Source organism: Panthera pardus, unplaced genomic scaffold (genome assembly GCF_024362965.1).
Source record: "Panthera pardus isolate Hobbes unplaced genomic scaffold, ASM2436296v1 HiC_scaffold_27, whole genome shotgun sequence".
Lineage (NCBI taxonomy): Eukaryota > Metazoa > Chordata > Mammalia > Carnivora > Felidae > Panthera > Panthera pardus.
In genome coordinates, this window is record NW_026526843.1 from 74,512,466 (window position 1) to 74,532,654 (window position 20,189).

Here is a 20,189-nt window from a genome sequence, read left to right on the forward strand (position 1 = left end):
AGAAATCGGTTGGATATCTATACACCAATGAAGCAGTGAAAAGAGAAATCAAGGACTTGATTTCATTTAACATTGCATCAAAACAGTTACACGCCTAGGAAAATTCCTGACAAAAGAGGTAATAAGTTTGTAAACTGAAAACTATAGAAAGCTTACAAAATAAATTGAATAATACACCAAGAAGTGGAAAAAGCATTCCATGCTCATGGTTTGGAAGAAAAATATTGTTAAATGTCTATACTACCCAAAGCAATCTACACATTCGATGAAATCCCTATCAAAATAACACCATCATTCTTCACAGAGCTAGAAAAAAACGATTCAAAAATTTGTATGGAACCAGAAAAGAACTTGAATAGTCAAAGTTCTTCTTGAAAAAGGACACCAAAGCTGGAGGCATCACAATTCAGGACTTCAAGCTGTATTAAAAAGTTGTAATCATCAAGACAGTATGGTACTGACACAAAAACGGGCACAGAGATCAATGGAACAGAATAGAGAGCCCAGAAGTGGACCCACCAGTGTATGACCAACTAATCTATAACAAAGCAAGAGGGTATCCAATGGAAAAAAATACAGTCTTTTCAGCAAATGCTGTTGGGAAAACTGGACAGTGACATGCAGAAGAATGAACCTGGACCAGTTTCTTTTTCTTTTTTAATTTTTTAATGTTTCTTTATTATTATTATGTTTTTTTTAATTTACATCCAAATTAGTTAGCATATAGGGAAACATTTATTTCAGGAGTAGATTCCTTAATGATCTCTTAACCCATTTAAGAGATGGGCCCATTTAGCCCATCCCCCCCTCCCACAACCTCTCCAGCAACCATCAGTTTGTTCTCCATATTTATGAGTCTCTTCTCTTTTGTCCCCCTCCTTGTTTTTATATTATTTTTGTTTCCCTTCCCTTATGTTCATCTGTTTTGTCTCTTAAAGTCCTCATATGAGTGAAGTCATATGATTTTTGTCTTTCCCTGACTGACTCATTTCACTTAGCATAATACCCTCCAGTTCCATCCACGTAGTTGCAAATGGCAAGATTTCATTCTTTTCGATTGCTGAGTAATACTCCATTGTGTATATATATATATATATATCACACATATATATTTTTATATATAAATATATATAAATATATATATATCACAAATATATATATATAAATATATATAAATATATATATCTATATATCTATATATCTATATATATCACATCTTCTTCATCCATTCATCCATCGATGGACATTTGGGCTCTTTCTATACTTTGGCTATTGTTACCAGTGCTGCTATAAACATGGGGGTGCATGTGTCCCTTCGAAACAGCACACCTGTATCCCGTGGATAAATGCCTAGTAGTGCAATTGCTTGGTCATAGGGTAGTTCTATTTTTAGTTTTTTGAGGAACCTCCATGCTGTTTTCCAGAGTGGCTGCACCAGCTTTTCATTGCCACTAACAATGCAAAAGAGATCCTCTTTCTCCGCATCCTCACCAACATCTGTGGTTGCCTGAGTTGTAAATGTTAGCCATTCTGACAGGTGTAGGGTGGTATCTCATTGTGGTTTTGATTTGTATTTCCCTGATGATGAGTGATGTTGAGCATTTTTTCATGTGTCGGTTGGCCATCTGGATGTCTTCCTTGGCTATGTTAACTAACTAGGATTTAAATAAAATTATTAAAAAATAAATTAAATTATAATATTAAATAAATAAATTAGCAATAAAAATAATGTGAACTATCATATAAAATAAGATAATTACTAGAGGGATTCTTAGGCAATGTCCACTGAAATCCTTTCCTCATTTCCAAATTTCAATGCAGAGAACTACTGAATATATTAGGGATATTAAAATGTGAGTATGATTGAAGACACATGAATTTCATTGTCCTGGAGCTTTTTTTCTGAACATATAAATGAAGGCTGAATCTGTTTAATTACATGTTCATATAGTTACATTTAACTTGGAGCTAAAAATAGTATTTATTCTCGAGCAATATTTTTTTTCTGTAATACAGTCTTTCTTGGTTAATACCTCATGTGTGTGTACGTGTGTGTTATATATTTAACATATTACATATGTAATACTTTGTATGTGTGTGATTACTTATATCTTTAATATGTTGCATGCAAAAAATTAAGATGTAACATGAATGAATATAAGTCTGCCATCAAAAAAAAAAAAAAAAGAACCTAAAGGAATCTTTGATAATAATAAAAAAATATCAGGGGACTTTAACACCCCAATTCCATCAATGGATAGACATCTAAGCAGAAAATAAACAAGGGAACAATGGCGTTGAATGACACACTGGACCAAATTGACTTAACAGTTATATTCATAACATTCTCATCTAAAGAAGCAGAATATATATTCTTTTCAAGGCACATGGGACATTCTCCAGAACAGATCACATACTGGGTCACAAATCAGGCTTCAACAAGTACAAAAATATTCTGATTGTACCATGCATATTTTCTGACCTCAATACTATGAAACTTGAGTCAACCAGAAGAAAAAAATCAGAAAGACCACCAAGACGCGGAGGTTAAACAGCATACTACTAAGCAATGAGTGGGTTAACCAAGAAACGGTAGGAAAAAAATTTTTTAATACATAGAAACAATGAAAATTAAAACACGATGATCTAAAACCTTTGGGATGCAGCAAACACAGTCATAAGAGGGAAGTATATACCAATACAATCTTACCTCAAGAATCATGAAAAATCTCAAATAAGCAACCTAACCTTCCATCTAAAGGAGCTAGAAAAAGAAAACTGAATGAAGTCTAAAGACAGCAGATGAAGGGAAATAATAAAGATTACAGCAGAGATAAATGATATAGAAACACACACACACACTAAAACAGATCAAAGAAATCAGGAGCTGGTTTTTGAAAACAATAATAAAACTGTTAAACTCCTAGACAAACTTATCAAAAAGAGAAAGGACCCAAATAAATTAAATCACAAGAGAGGAGAAATAACAGCCAGCACCACAGAACTACACAATTATAAGGAAATCTTATGAAAAATTATATGCCAAAAAATTGGACAACCTGGAAGAAATGGGTAAATTTCTAGAAACATATAAGCTAACAAACTGAAATAAGAAGAAATGGAAAAGTTGAACAAACAGATAATTGGCCATAAAATTGAATCAGTATTTAACAATTTCCCAGCAAACAAAATTCCAGGGCCAGATGGCTTCACAGGGTAATTCTACATAATACTGAAAGAAGAGTTAATACTTATTCTTCTCAAATTATGACAACTAATAGGAATGGAAGGAAAACTTCCAAATTTATTCTATGAGGTGAGGCCAACATTAGCCTGATACTAAAACCATACCAGAGTCCACTACAAAAGAAAACTAAAGACCAATATCGCTGATGAACATGGATATAAAAATTCTCAACAAATCAAATCCAATAGTACATTAAAATAATCGTATGAGAACTTTAAGATACAAAACAGATGAACATAAGGGAAGGGAAGCAAAAATAATATAAAAACACGGAGCGGGAACAGAACATAACAGACTCTTAAATATAAAGAACAAACAGAGGGTTGCCAGAAGGGTTGTGGGAGGGGGGATGGGCTAAATGGGTAAGGGGCATTAAGGAATCCTCTCTTGAAATTATTGTTGCACTATATGCTAACTAATTTTGATGTAAATTAAACATAAATTAATTAAAAAATCATTCACCACAATTAAGTGGGATCTATGCCTGGGATGTAAAGGTGGTTCAGTATTTACAAATCAATCATGTGATATACCACATTAATAAAAGAATGGATAAGAACCATATGATCCTCTCAATAGATGCACAAAAGCATTTGACATGTACAACATCCGTTCATGATAAAAACCCTCAACAAAGTAGGGTTAGAGGGAACATACCTCAACATAATAAAGGCCATATACGAAAAACCCTAATGTGGTCTCCAAAGGTGAAAACTGTGAGCTTTTCCTCTACAGTCAGGAACAAGACAGGGATGTCCATTCTCACCATTGTTATTAACATAGTACTGGAAGTCCTAGCCTCAGCAATCAGACAACAAAAAGAAATAAAAAGATATCAAAATCAGCAAGGAAGAAGTCAAAATTTCATTTGTAGAACATGATACTCTATACAGAAAATCCAAAGATTCCACCAAAAAACTGCTAGACTGATATACAAATTCAGTAAAGCTGAAATATACAAAATCAAATACAGAAATATTTTGCATTTCTACAGAGAAATAACAACAAAGTGGCAGAAAGAGAAATCAAAGAATCAGTCCCATCTACAATTGCATCAAAATCCATAAGATACCTAGGAATAAACCTAACCAAAGAACTGAAAGATCTGTACTCTAAAAACTAAAGAACACTTATGAGAGAAATTGAAGAGGACATAAAGAAATGGAAAAATATTCCATGATCCTGGACTGGAAGAGAAAATATTGTTAACTGTCTGTACTATGCAAGTGCAATCCCTATTAAGATATCAACAGCATTTTTTACAAAGCTTGAAAAAAATACCAATATTTGTATTTGAACAGTATTTATTTATTCCATTTGTAACAACACGTATGGAACTAGAGTGTATTATTATAAACAAAATAATGTAGTCAGAGAAAGAGAAGTATCATATGATTTCACTCATATGTGGAATTTAAGTAACAGAACAGATGGCCGTGAGGGGAGGGAAGGAAACATAAGGGGAAAAAAACCAACAAAGAGGGAGGAAAACCATAAGAGACTCTTAAAGACAGAGAACAGACTGAGGGTTGTTGGAGGTGAGGCAGATGGGGGGATGGGCTACATGGTTGATGGGCATTAAGAAGGGCACTTGAAGGGATGAGCACTGGGTGTTATATTGAAGTGATGAATAACTGGTTTCTACTTCTGAAACTATTACTACACTGTATGTTTACTAACTTGAATTAAATAAATAAATAAATAAATGGCTCCAAATAGATAAAGCAACCTTAGAAATGAAACCAAAGCTGGAGGTATCACAATTCCAGACTTCAAGTTGCATTACAAAGCTGTAGTATTCAAGACTATATGATACTGGCACAAAAAAAAAGAGGCACATATCAATAAAAGGGAATAGAAATTCCAGAAATGGCTCACAAATATGAGGTCAATTAATCCTTGACACAGCAAGAAGGAATATTCAATAGAAAAAAATAGTGTCCTCAACAAATGGTGTTGGGAAAACAGGACTGCAACATGCAAAACAATGAAAATGGATCACTTTCTTACACCATACTCATAATTAAATTCAAAGTGGATGAAAAATCTAAATGTGAGACAAGAGATCATCAAAATCTTAGAGGGGAACACGGGCAATAACTTCTGACATAGGCCATAGCAACTTCTTACTAGATATGTCTCCGGAGGCAAGGAAAACAATGGCAATAAGTTACTGAAACTTCAAAATAAAAAGCTCCTGGACATGAATAGATATTTTTTCCAAAGAAGACATGCAGATGCTTATGAAAAGATGCTCAACATCACTCATAATCAGAAAAGTACAAATCAAAACCATGACGAGATACCACCTCACACCTGTCAGAATGGCTAAAATTAACAACACAGGCAACAATAGATGTTGGCAAAGATGTGGAGAAAGGGGAACCCTCTAACACTGTTGATGGGAATACAGACTTCTGTAACCACTCTGGAAAACAGCATGGAGGTTCCTCAGAAAGTTAAAAATAGAATTGCCCTATGACCCAGCAATTGCACTATTATGTATTTACCTGAAAGAAACAAAACTACTGATTCAAAGTGTCACATGTACCCTGATGTTTATAGCCGCACTATCAACAGTAGCCAAATTATGGAAAGAGCCCAAATGTCCATCAATTGATGAATAGATAAAGAAGATATGTTGGGGGTGCCTGGGTGGCTCAGTCGGTAAAGCCCCTGACTCTTGATTTTGGCTTGGGTCATGATCCCATGGTTCATGAGTTCAAGCCCCGTGTTGGGCTCTGTACTGACAGTGTGAATCTTGCTTGGGATTCTCTGTTTCTCCCTCTCTCTCTGTCCCTCCCCTACTTGCATGTGTGCTCTCTCTCTCTGTCTCAAGATACATGAATAAACTTTAAAAAAGATGTGGTATAAATATACATATTATGGAATATTACTCAGCTATCAAAAAGAATGAAATCTTGCCATGTGCAACAACATGGAAGGAGGTATAGTGTATTATGCTAAGCAAAATAAGTCGGTCAGAGAAAGAAAATACCATATGATTTCACTCATATTTGGAATTTAAGAAACAAAACAGATGAACATAGAAGAAGGAAAAAGAGAGGGAAGCAAACCATAAGAGACTCTTAATGATTGAGAAAAACTGAAGATTGATGGATGGAGGTGGGGAGGAATGGGCTAAATAAGTGATGGGCATTAAGGAGGACAGTACACGCACGCGCGCGCGCGCGCGCACACACACACACACACACACACACAATGGAATATTACTCACTCATCAAAAAGAATGAAATCTTGCCATTTGCAATGACATAGATGGAACTAGAGTATATTAGGCTAATCAAATTAATTCGCTGAAAGGCAACTACCATATGATTTCACTCACATGTGGAATTTATGAAAGAAAACAGATCGACTGGAGATGAGCTGGGAAGATGGCGGTGTAGGAGGACGCTGGGCTCACTGCACATCCTGCTGATCACTTAGATTCCACCTACACCTGCCTAAATAACCCAGAAAACTGCCAGAAGACTAGCAGAACGGAGTCTCCGGAGCCAAGAGCAGACGAGAGGCCCATGGAAGAGGGTAGGAAGGGCGGAGAGGCGGTGCATGCTACACGGACTGGCAGGAGGGAGCCGGGGTGGAGGGGCGGCCCGCCGGCCAAGCAGAGCCCCCGAGTCTGGCTTGCAAAAGCGGAGGGGCTGGACGGAGTGTGTTCCGACAGCAAGCGGGACTTGACCTCTGGAAGGTTATAAGCTAACAGCTCTGCTCGGAGAACGGGAAGGCTGGAGGACAACGGGAGGGAGAGTTGTTGAGCCCAGGACGACAGAGCTCAGCTTGGCGGGGAACAAAGGAGCTCACCAGCGCCATCTCCCTCGCCCATCCCCCAGCCAAAATCCCAAAGGGAACCAGTTCCTGCCAGGGAACTTGCTTGCACCGCGCAAACACCCAACGCTGTGCTTCTGCGGATCCATCCCTCTGGCTGGTCTGACTCCCTCCTGGTGCCACAGGGCCCCTCCCAAAGCAGATCTCCGAAGGAAAAGCGAGCTGAGCCTGCCCCTCCCGGCCCTGTGCACCTTGCCTACCCACCCCAGCTAATACGCCAGATCCCCAGCACCACAAGCCTGGCAGTGTGCAAGTAGCCCAGATGGGCCACACCACCCCACAGTGAATCCCGCCCCTAGGAGAGGGGAAGAGAGGGCACACACCAGTCTGACTGTGGCCCCAGCGGTGGGCTGGGGGCAGACATCAGGTCTGACTGCGGCCCCGCCCACCAATGCAAGTTATTCAAGACAGCACAGGGGAAGGGCCCCGCAGTCCCGCACCACGCCAGGGACTATCCAAAATGACCAAACGGAAGAATTCCCCTCAGAAAAACGACCAGAAAATAACAACAGCTAACAAACTGATCAAAAATGATTTAAACAATATAACAGAAAGTGAATTTAGAATAATAGTCATAACATTAATCGCTGGGCTTGAAAACAGTATAAAGGACAGCAGAGAATCTCTTGCTACAGTGATCAAGGGACTAAGGAACAGTCAGGAGGAGCTAAAAAAGGCTATCAATGAGCTGCAAAATAAAATGGAGACAACTACGGCTCAGATTGAAGAGGCAGAGGACAGAATAGGTGAACTAGAGGATAAAATTATGGAAAAAGAAGAAGCTGAGAAAAAGAGAGAGAAAAAAATCCAGGAGTATGAGGGGAAAATTAGAGAACTAAGTGATGCACTAAAGACAAATAATCTACGCATAACTTGTATTCCAGAGGAGGAAGAGAGAGGGAAAGGTGCTGAAGGTGTACTTGAAGAAATAATAGCTGAGAACTTCCCGGATCTGGGGAAGGAAAAAGGCATTGAAATCCACGAGGCACAGAGAACTCCCTTCAGACATAACTTGAATCAATCTTCTGCACGACATATCATAGTGAAACTGGCAAAATACAAGGATAAAGAGAAAATTCTGAAAGCAGCTAGAGATAAACGTGCTCTAACATATAAAGGGAGACCTATAAGACTCGTGACTGATCTCTCTCCTGAAACTTGGCAGGCCAGAAAGGAATGGCAGGAGATCTTCAATGTGATGAACAGGAAAAAAATGCAGCTGAGAATCCTTTATCCAGCAAGTCTGTCATTTAGAATAGAAGGAGAGATAAAGGTCTTCCCAAGCAAACAAAAACTGAAGGAATTCGTCACCACTAAACCAGCCCTACAAGAGATCCTAAGGGGGATCCTGTGAGGCAAAGTACCAGAGACATCACTACAAGCATGAAACCTACGGACATCACAATGACTCTAAACCCATATCTTTCTATCATAACACTGAACGTAAATGGACTAAATGCGACAACCAAAAGACATAGGGTATCAGAATGGATAAAAAAAAACAAGACCCATCTATTTGCTGTCTACAAGAGACTCATTTTAGACCGGAGGACACCTTCAGATTGAGAGTGAGGGGATGGAGAACTATTTATCATGCCACTGGAAGTCAAAAGAAAGCTGGAGTAGCCATACTTCTATCAGACAAAATAGACTTTAAATTAAAGGCTGTAACAAGAGATGAAGAAGGGCATTGTATAATAATCACAGGGTCTATCCATCAGGAAGAGCTAACAATTATAAATATCTATGCGCCGAATACAGGAGCCCCCAAATATATAAAACAATTACTCACAAACATAAGCAACCTTATTGATAAGAATGTGGTAATTGCAGGGGACTTTAACACTCCACTTACAACAATGGATAGATCATCTAGACACACGGTCAATAAAGAAACAAGGGCCCTGAATGAAACATTGGATCAGATTGGATCAGGTTTTGGAAAACCTCCAAAAGCATGGGGGTTAAAGAACACCCTACTAAAGAATGAGTGGGTCAACCAGGCAATTAGAGAAGAAATTAAAAAATATATGGAAACAAATGAAAATGAAAAGACAACAATCCAAACGCTTTGGGATGCAGCGAAGGCAGTCCTGAGAGGAAAACACATTGCAATCCAGGCCTATCTCAAGAAACAAGAAAAATCCCAAATACAAAATCTAACAGCACACCTCCAGGAAATAGAAGCAGAACAGCAAAGGCAGCCTAAACCCAGCAGAAGAAGAGAAATCATAAAGATCAGAGCAGAAATAAACAATATAGAATCCAAAAAACTGTAGAGCAGATCAACGAAACCAAGAGTTGGTTTTTTGAAAAAACAAACAAACTTGATAAACCTCTAGCCAGGCTTCTCAAAAAGAAAAGGGAGAGGAGCCAAATAGATAAAATCATGAATGAAAATGGAATTATCACCACCAATCCCTCAGAGATACAAGCAATTATCAGGGGATACTATGAAAACTTATATGCCAACAAACTGGACAACCTGGAAGAAATGGACAAATTCCTAAACACCCACACGCCTCCAAAACTCAATCAGGAGGAAAAGGAAGGTTGAACAGGCCCATAACCAGCGAATAAATTGAATCAGTCATCAAAAATATCCCAACAAATAAGAGTCCAGGACCAGATGGCTTCCCAGGGGAGTTCTACCAGACGTTTAAAGCAGAGATAATACCTATCCTTCTCAAGCTATTCCAAACAATAGAAAGGGAAGGAAAACTTCCAGACTCATTCTATGAAGCCAGTATTACTTTGATTCCTAAACCAGACAGAGACCCAGTAAAAAAGAGAACTACAGGCCAATATCCCTGATAAATATGGATGCAAAAATTCTCAGGAAGATACTAGCAAATCGAATTCAACAGCATATAAAAAGAATTATTCACCATGATCAAGTGGGATTCATTCCTGGGATGCAGGGCTGGTTCAACATTTGCAAATCAATCAACGTGATACATCACATTAATAAAAGAAAAGATAAGAACCATATGATCCTGTCAATCGATACAGAAAAGGCATTTGACAGCATTCAGCAACATTTCTTAATAAAAACCCTCGAGAAAGTCGGTATAGAAGGAACATACTTAAAGATCATAAAAGCCATTTATGAAAAGCCCACAGCTAACATCATCCTCAATGGGGAAAAACTGAGAGCTTTTTCCCCGAGATCAGGAACACGACAGGGATGCCCACTCTCACCGCTGTTGTTTCACATAGTGCTGGAAGTTCTAGCATCAGCAATCAGGCAACAAAAGGAAATCAAAGGCATCCAAATTGGCAAAGATGAAGTCAAGCTTTTGCTTTTTGCAGATGACATGATATTATACATGGAAAATCCGACAGACTCCACCAAAAGTCTGCTAGAACTGATACATGAATTCAGCAAAGTCTCAGGATACAAAATCAATGTACAGAAATCAGTTGCACTCTTATACACTTAACAATGAAGCAACAGAAAGACAAATAAAGAAACTGATCCCATTCACAATTGCACCAAGAAGCATAAAATACCTAGGAATAAATCTAACCAAAGATGTCAAAGATCTGTATGCTGAAAACTATAGAAAGCTTATGAAGGAAATTGAAGAAGATATAAAGAAATGGAAAAACGTTCCCTGCTCATGGATTGGAAGAACAAATATTGTCAAAATGTCAATACTACACAAGGCTATCTACACATTCAATGCAATCCCAATCAAAATTGCACCACCATTCTTCTCGAAACTAGAACAAGCAATCCTAAAATTCACATGGAACCACAAAAGGCCCCGAATAGCCAAAGTAATTTTGAAGAAGAAGACCAAAGCAGGAGGCATCACAATCCCAGACTTTAGCCTCTACTACAAAGCTGCCATCATCAAGAGAGCATGGTATTGGCACAAAAACAGACACATAGACCAATGGAGTAGAATAGAAACCCCAGAACTAGACCCACAAACGTATGGCCAACTCATCTTTGAACAAGCAAGAAAGAACATCCAATGGAAAAAAGACAGTCTCTTTAACAAATGGTGCTGGGAGAACTGGACAGCAACATGCAGAAGGTTGAAACTAGACCACTTTCTCACACCATTCACAAAAATAAACTCAAAATGGATAAAGGACCTGCATGTGAGACAGGAAACCATCCAAACCCTAGAGGAGAAAGCAGGAAAAGACCTCTCTGACCTCAGTCGTAGCAATCTCTTACTTGACACATCCCCAAAGGCAAGGGAATTAAAAGCAAAAATGAATTACTGGGACCTTATGAAGATAAAAAGCTTCTGCATAGCAAGGGAAACAAACAACAAAACTAAAAGGCAACCAACAGAATGGGAAAAGATATTTGCAAATGACATATAGGAAAAAGGGCTAGTATCCAAAATCTATAAAGAGCTCACCAAACTCCACACCCGAAAAACAAAGAACCCAGTGAAGAAATGGGCAGAAAGCACGAATAGACACTTCTCTAAAGAAGACATCTGGATGGCCAATAGGCACATGAAAAGATGCTCAACGTCGCTCCTCATCAGGGAAATACAAATCAAAACCACACTCAGATATCACCTCACGCCAGTCAGAGTGGCCAAAATGAACAAATCAGGAGACTATAGATGCTGGAGAGGATGTGGAGAAATCAGAACCCTCTTGCACTGTTGGTGGGAATGCAAATTGGTGCATCCGCTCTGGAAAACAGTGTGGAGGTTCCTCAGAAAATTAAAAATGGACCTACCCTATGACCCAGCAATAGCACTGCTAGGAAGTTACTCAAGGGATACAGGAGTACTGATGCATAGGGGCACTTGTACCCCCAATGTTTAGAGCAGCACTCTCAACAATAGCCAAACTATGGAAAGAGCCTAAATGTCCATCAACTGATGAATGGATAAAGAAATTGTGGTTTATATACACAACGGAGTACTACGTGGCAATGAGAAAGAACGAAATATGGCCCTTTGTAGGAACGTGGATGGAACTGGAGAGTGTGATGCTAAGTGAAATAAGCCATACAGAGAAAGACAGATACCATATGGTTTCACTCTTATGTGGATCCTGAGAAACTTGGCAGAAACCCATGGGAGAGGGGAAGAAAAAAAAAGAGGTTAGAGTGGAAGAGAGCCAAAGCTTAAGAGACTCAAGAGTGAGAACACACTGTGTTTTCATGGGGTTGGTGGGGGGGGGAGGGTGGGTGATGGGTATTGATGAGGGTACCTTTTGGGATGAGCACTGGGTGCTGTATGGAAACCAATTTGACAATAATCTTCATATATTGAAAAAGAACGAAAAAAGAAAACATAAGCAATAACATAAGCAAAAACAAGCAAACATGCAAAATGAATGAAACGGGAATGAAGTTACATCTAGTTTCTTCTAGAACTAAAACTTTGTGGCATACTATAGTCTGTAGACTAAGCAGGTGGAAGGATTTGTGCTGGTTTTGTTGGGGATGTGCCTGGAGAGTGCAGGTGGGCGGGGCTTGGTGTAGTGACTCTGTTCTCCATTTGGTGGCACTGCTTAGTTCACTGGAGTCAATGCATGTGTGTATGTGCGCTGGTGCATGCGCTGGAGTTGAAAATGGCTTCACCTAGCTCTCTTGTCTCTGGCATGGGAATTTCATGCCTTCACAGACATGCAATCAAGCACTTTTCCTTTGTCTTAGGCTTCTGTCCACTCCCAAGCTTTACCTTGTCTGTGTCCAAGCTGTCTGCCTGCCAGGTCGCACCTACCTCCAGAGTTTTATCTCTGATGGATCTGTGTTTCAAAACCCCATACCTCAGAGACCAGCGCGGTTTGTACCCATGCTGATTATCTCAGGGAGGGTCTCACAGAACAGTGGACAGGTGCCAGCTTGTCCCAGAAAATGTTCACGCAATTGCACAGTGACAGAGGCTCAGAGTTATGGTAAATCCCAACACACAGCCAGCATCAGGTTCTGTTGCACTCTGTTGTCTTTGTTCCAATATCAGTAAATGTGGCAGCTCTCTAGTGTCAGCCGGGATTTTTGCCTGTGGGGAGGCCATACGGCCTTCACCAAATGCACTCTAAGCAGGGAAACAACTTCTCTCTGTGTGGCACATGGATCCCTCAGATCCCTATACCTGCTCCTGAGGATTCACCCTACTTCCTCATCTGAGCACTGCCAGGCACTGAGCTCCAAAACTTCAGACTCTGCACTCCATTCTTTATAGAATCCTAGCAATATTGAAACCCTCTTCTTTCTCACTGTCAATGGTTTTGGAAAACAGATTTCTTGTCCAGTCCTCCGCGAGTGTTTTGTCTCTTTCTTTCTCTCCAGCTACATTTTTGGGGGGAGTGTTTTTCTTGCCCAATCGTGATGTGCAAGAAATCCCCCTTTTTCTTTCACCCTCTGTCCTCTCTCTTTGAAAAGGACTCCATACCTTCTGTGCTTCTATGGTTTTTCTCCCCCAGTTCACCTCTCTGCACAGTGTACCTGCCAATTTCTCTAGCTCACATTATGCAGGTTGTTGTGTTAATCCTCAGGTAAATCTCTTAGGTATTAAAAATGGTTTGACCTTGATCTAGTTGTGTTACAGGGATGAGACAAGGTTAGGGTCCCTATACTACTCCACCATCTTAACTCTTCCTAGTGTGATGTCCTTCATGTTTGTTAATAATTGATTTCTATACTTGGGTGCTTACAAGTTGGAAGCATAAATATACACAACTGTAAGACCCTTTTGTGGATAATCCCCTTTATTATGATATAGTGCCCTTCTTCATCTCTTGTTAGTATTTGGTTTAGAATTTAGTTTTTCTGGGGTGCCTGGGTGGCTCAGTAGGTTAAGCATCCAACTCTTGATCTCAGCTCACGTCATCATCTCACAGTTCATGAGTTCAAGTCCCACGTTGGGCTCTGCAGAGCTTACTTGGGATTCTCTCTCCCTCCCTATCTGCCTCCCCCACCCACTTGCACTCTTTCTCTGATTCTCTCCAAATAAATAAATTAATTAGAAAAAATAAAATTTAGTTTGTCTGATATAAGTATTGCTAGTCAAGCTTTCTTTTGACATCCATTTGCATGATCAATACTTCTCCATTGTCTCAGTTTCAATATTCAGGTGTCTTTAGGTCTAAAATGAGTCTTTTGGAGACAACATACAGATGGGTATTTTTTTTTATCCATTTGACATCCTATGTCTTTTGATTGGAACATTTAGTCCATTTACATTCAGACTATTTATAAATATGTATTTAGTGTCATTTTATTACTTGTTTTTCATTGTTTCTGGAGATTTTCTATGTTCCTTTGTTTCTTTGTTACTTTTGTCTTTACTTTCCACTCAAAGAATCCCCTTTAATATTTCTTTGAGGGTTTGTTTAGTGGTCATGAACTCCTTTAGTTTTTGTCTGTGAACTCTTTATGTCTTATATTGCTTGTTTCTTAATATTTATTTATTTATTTATTTATTTATTTATTGAAAGAGAGAGAGTATCTGAGAATGAGTGGAGGAGGGGCAGAGAACGAGGGAGAGAGAGAGAATCCCAAGTAAGAGACCATGTGAGACCATGACCTGAGCCAAAATCAAGAGTTGTACTCTTAACCTAATGAGCTACTCAGGTACCCCTATCTCTCGTATCCTGAATGATATCCTTGTTGGATAGAGTATTCTTGGCTGCAGACTTTTCCCATTTAGCATGTTGAATATATTATGCCAGTCTCTTCTGGTTTCCCAAGTGTCTCTGGAGAGATCTGCAGCTAGCCTTATGGGTCTTCCCCTGTAAGTTAGTTACTTATTTTGTCTTGGTTTCTGGATTTTTTCTTTATTGCTATATTTTGCAAATTTAATTAAAATATATCTTGGTGTTGGCTTGTTTTTGTTGATTTTGACAGGAGTTCTGTCTGCCTCCTGGATCTGGATGTCTGTTTTCTTCCCCAGATTAGGGAAGTTTATCAGTTACTATTTCCTCAAATAATTTTTCTGTCCCCTTTTCTCTCTCTTCTTTTGGGAATACTATAATATGAATGCTATTATGTGTGATGGAGTCAATGATTTCCCTAAGTCTATTCTCATGTCGCATAATTCTTCTTTCTCTCTTTTGTTCAGCCTCATTATTTTCCATTATTTTGTCTTCTATATCACTTATTTGTTGCTCTACTTCTTTCATCCTTGTGCCCCCTGCATCCAATCTGTTTTGAGTCTCAGTTATTGCATTTTTTCTTTTTTTAAATTAATTTTTATTTACTTTTGAAAGAGAGAGAGAGAGAGAGAGAAAAAGAGATAGAGCATGAGCCAGGAAATGGCAGAGAGAGATGGAGACACAAAACACAAAGCAAGTTCCAGGCTCTGAGCTGTCATCACAGATCCCAACACAGGGCTTGAAGTAATGAACCGTGAGATCATGACCTGAGCCAAAGTGGGACCCTCAACTGACTAAGGCACCTAGGCACCCCTGTATTTTTTATTTCTAACTGATTTTTTAACTCTTTTGTCTCTGTGTCAAGAGCCTCTCTGAATTCTTCCATTCTTTTCTTAATCCCAGTAAGTATCCTTATTACTGTTGCTTTAAAATCTCCATCAGGCATATTACTTATATCTGTTTCATTTGGATCGTTGGCTGTGACCTTATCTTGTTCTTTCATTTGGGATGAATTTTTCCATCTTGGCATTTTTATATAAGTCTCTGTCTTATTCTCTGTTAGGAAAGTCTGTTGAGTTTCCTGCTCCTAAAAGTAATGGCTTTATAAAGAAGAATCATACAGTGTCCAAGGCCTGTTGCTTCATGGAGTGTCTCTGGTGTGTGCTGAGTGCACTCTGCTGCTAGGTTTTGGGTGCTGTATCTTTCAGGCCAATTGTCTCCAGAGGCTTTCCTTGCCTGCTGTGGGCAATGTTTTGACCTTGGCCAGAGTGCAGAGAGTTTTAACTAGTTGTGCTCTGGTCTTCTTGTTAAATGAGACCTGATGCCATTTCCACTAGGACTGAAGCCTTACAGAGCTCTCTGGTTGGGAGACAGTGTGAGCACGGGTTTCTGCTGGTTTTCTAAGGAAGGCATCCACTATGTTGGGACTGAGGCAAACTTGACAATGAAGGGCAGTACTGGGAGAGTGCAGGGGTGTGGTACCTGTTGTAAGCAGGTTCGGCAGGCAGTTTGGTTGCTGTTGTGCTGAAGGTGGTTCACGCTGAGGGGCAAGGGAGGGAAATGGTGCCACCAAGCTCCTTTGTCCCTGGAGGGGGTTCTCTGAGCTTATTGCTCTCAGGAAAGCACTTTGAGAGGAGCAAATAGTCTCACTTCAGTATGTCCTCGTGTGTCCAGTGTCCTCAGTGTGATCACTGTTTTCACACACATTCTCTCTCTCTGGGTTGTTTGCCTGCCTTTTCTCCAGGAGCAGCACAGTGCCCTCCAGGCTCTATCCCAGCCATGCTTGTTGACTTTTAAAACTCTAGTCTTTAGGGACCTAGTGTGAGTGGGCCTATGCTGGTCTTCTAGAGGAGGGTCTTGCTGCACTGGGACTGATGGTGGTTTGACTGAGAAGGGTAGTCATGCCAGAGCTCAGAGTCATGGATTTGGAGCAAGTAGGCTATGTAGCCAATATTGGGGCCAAACTGTCCTGGGTAGGTACTTCTGCATGTATGCTGAGGGGTGTGGGGAGGGAAATGGTGCCTGGTAACCCCTGTATCCCCAGAGAGGCTTCTCCATGAAAGATACTTCTCAGGGACATTCTCAAAGAAGGGCGAATAATCTCCCCACAATGTGCCCCAGAAGTTCTTCAGATTGTGCAGTCTCTCTCAGGATTGTTTGTCTGCCTTTTCTCCAGAAATAGGGCAGCACCCTCAGGGTTCTATCCCAGCCAAGCCCACTGACCTTTAAAACTGTAGTCTTTAAGCTCCACTGATTGCAAGAACTCAGAGAAATCAGCCCATCTTGTTTTCTCAGCCAATAGATTTGAGGAAGTGTTTTCCTTGTGTGTTCCCCTGTGTGCTCCTCTTGCTTTTCTCCATGACCACCACTCCCTCCTTGCTGCAGCACCTTCAATCCATTTCTCCCCCAAGCCACATCTCTGTACTTCCTATCTTCCTCAATGTGGCCTCTCCTCTTCCTCTAGTTGTGGCGTTTGTTCTGTCAGTCCTCAGGTTGATTTCTTGAGTATTCAGAATGATTTGATGGTTATCTAGTTCTATTTGAGGGAGGAGAGGAGTATAGGGTCCTCCTACTATGCTGTCATCTTAGATCCTCCATCCCAGTAGGTGGGCCTTTAGGAGGTGATTGGGTCATGAGGGTGGAGCACTCATTAATAGAATTAGTGCTCTTATAAAAAATATCCCACAGAACTACCTATGACCCTCCACCATTTGAGAACAAAAGAAGATGTAGGATATGAAGCAGGGCAAGGGTCCTCACTAAAACACAATCATGCTGCTGCCTTGATTTTGGATTTTCTAGAGTCCAGAACTATAAGAAATATATTTATGCTGTTTATAAGCTACCCAGTCTGTGGTATTTTTTTTTTTTTAATATATGAAATTTACTGTCAAATTGGTTTCCATACAACACCCAGTGCTCATCCCAAAAGGTGCCCTCCTCAATACCCATCACCCACCCTGCCCTCCCTCCCACCCTGCCCTCCCTCCCACCCCCCATCAACCCTCAGTTTGTTCTCAGTTTTTAACAGTCTCTAATGCTTTGGTGGTATTTTTTATAGCAGCTCAAACAGGACTAAGACATTACTCGTTAACTACCTTACTTAAAATTATAAAGCTCCATACTTTGCTCCAGCATTTTCTGGCTTCCTGTCTGCTTTCTTTATTATTATTTTTTTCTTTCTTGGCACTTATTATCATCTGATGCACTATGTATTTTACTTAATTTTGTGTATTGTCTGTCTCCCAGACTAGAATAAAAACTCCATGAAAGCATGGGTTTTTCTCTATTTTGTTACCTGTTGTGCTGTCCGTGCCTAGAACAGTGCCTGAAACATAGTGGGCACTAAGTAAATATTTGAATGAATAAATGAATATACTCTCTAATTCCACTTTGCATTGTATTATAATTTACTTGTTCACAGTAAGTACATAGTAGGCACTCAGTAAACATTTGATAAATGAATTAAATACAAAAGCCTTTTATAAACGCTAAAGCACTCAGTGCTATATTATTATGAAATGGCCACCCTGTTCCCCTCTAGGCCACAAGAATGAGGCTGCTTGCTGCTGTTCTTAAGAACTGCCTCTACCCTTTCCACAAGAGGCAGCACTTTATTCTTACTCCACCCCCACACCTGGCCACTTTAAAATCAGTTAAAGTCTCTGCTGTAACTGGCACTTTAAACCCAAAGTTTTCAGACTATGCTGTTAACACATAGGAGCTCAGCTCACACCCCATTTCCAAGTACAGGCTTCCCCTGCTATCTGAGAGTACAGTATTACTAGGAAACCTTTTATAAGCCAAAATAGCATAAAGCAAAGCAGAAATTACCATTAATTTATACAGAAAAAGTTCTGAGCATTCCCACGCCCCAAAAGTATTCTCTCTTAGACTTTTCTGATGCCTTAGGACACATCTTGCTAATGGATGCACAAAATAAATAGAGATGAAACACAGACACAGTTCAAAGCTATGGCAGCTTGATGCTGAGATGCTGAGTGTAGTTTCCAGGGAAAGAGCTTGGCGACGCTACTCTTGATACACAGGGTGCATGCTTTCTCTGTAATGGCTTGCTGCAAAACAAACGTTGAACACTACTTTTGTTTTTCATCTTTTTTTGTAAAAGTGAAAATCATCTTCAGATTTTCACTGGTTAGCAAAAATGGGTACTAATATAGGTCTTTCATAAAAATGAGTTACATAACACGAAAATTTGAAAAGTAGGGGGTACCTATACCTGCCTGGAGACAGAGGACTCTAAATCCCCACACCCATTCCTATGGCTGACCTGATAGCTAAAGCATTTTATCCTTTTCAAATCACTTTGTTCTCAGGTTTTCATTTGATCTCCACACCAACCCTGCAATTATCAACATCTCCATTTTCTAGGTGAAGAACCAGAGGCCCATAGAAGTAAGTGATTAGGCCAGGCTCATATACCTAATAAATGATAGCTCAGGGCTGGAATTCAGGCTCTCAGATTTAAGGCTTGTCAACTCATTGTAAATGCCTTTATAAACAATCCAACAAGAAAATAAATGAATATAATGCATGTATAACTCTTAATTGGTAGAGACTATGCACATTCCATGCGGTAATGAGGAAGGATAGCACCCAAATGGACTTTTTCCACTCAATTCCTATACCATTAATTGTGTTTACTATTCATTTGGCAAGGAGCTCACCTTATGCAAGGAACATAATAATCACCTAAAGCCTCAAAGCCAGAGCTAAAGTTTTCCCAGAGTGAACTGCTTCACTGCCTAGAGGCAAGGGAATTAGTGACTGGTACTGGGGAATAGAGAAAAGGAGGGACAAGGAAGAATCATTAACAACCTCCCCTCATTCTCCACTCATTTAAACCATAGGCAACCAAGGAAGGGGCTTGGCTAGAAAATCATTTCTTTATCCATTCATTTGTTATGTCTGTTATTCATTTAATCATCCAGGAAGATGTATATTCACTGAGAACTTCTTAGTGCAAAAGCCCGCTAATGGGCTGAAGTTTCTTTTTCAATGGGGCATCTGGATACTTTAGCTTGTCTTCTAATGAAGGATTTGTCTGGGACCCTCTAACTGGCAATGCCATTTTTCCTCAGCGGTCTTGTTTCCTGAACACACATCTCTTTGCTTCAGAAATCCAGGCTGCAAAGAATGATGTAGAAGGCTCAATTACCTTAAGAATTCACCTATAAATCATGCCACATTGAGGCTTTGTCCAAGATTAAGGCTCTAGTGAAACCATTTCCATATTTAATTTTTTCCTTGGTTTATTGTCTTGCCACTATTTGAAGCTCTTTTCTTAATAGCAGCCAGTATGAATAAGTACTAGGGGGTTTAGTTAACTAGAAGTTCGATGTGACTCAGCAGTATGATGTGGCTGCCAAACAGTTAAGGCAATTTCATTAGAGAGGGGCCAGAAGGGTGATGAAGGCTTTTGCTCTGATTTTCTGTTATACCCTGGGAGGCAGCATCTGGTGCCTCACTGCCACGCTTAAGGATGCTGTAG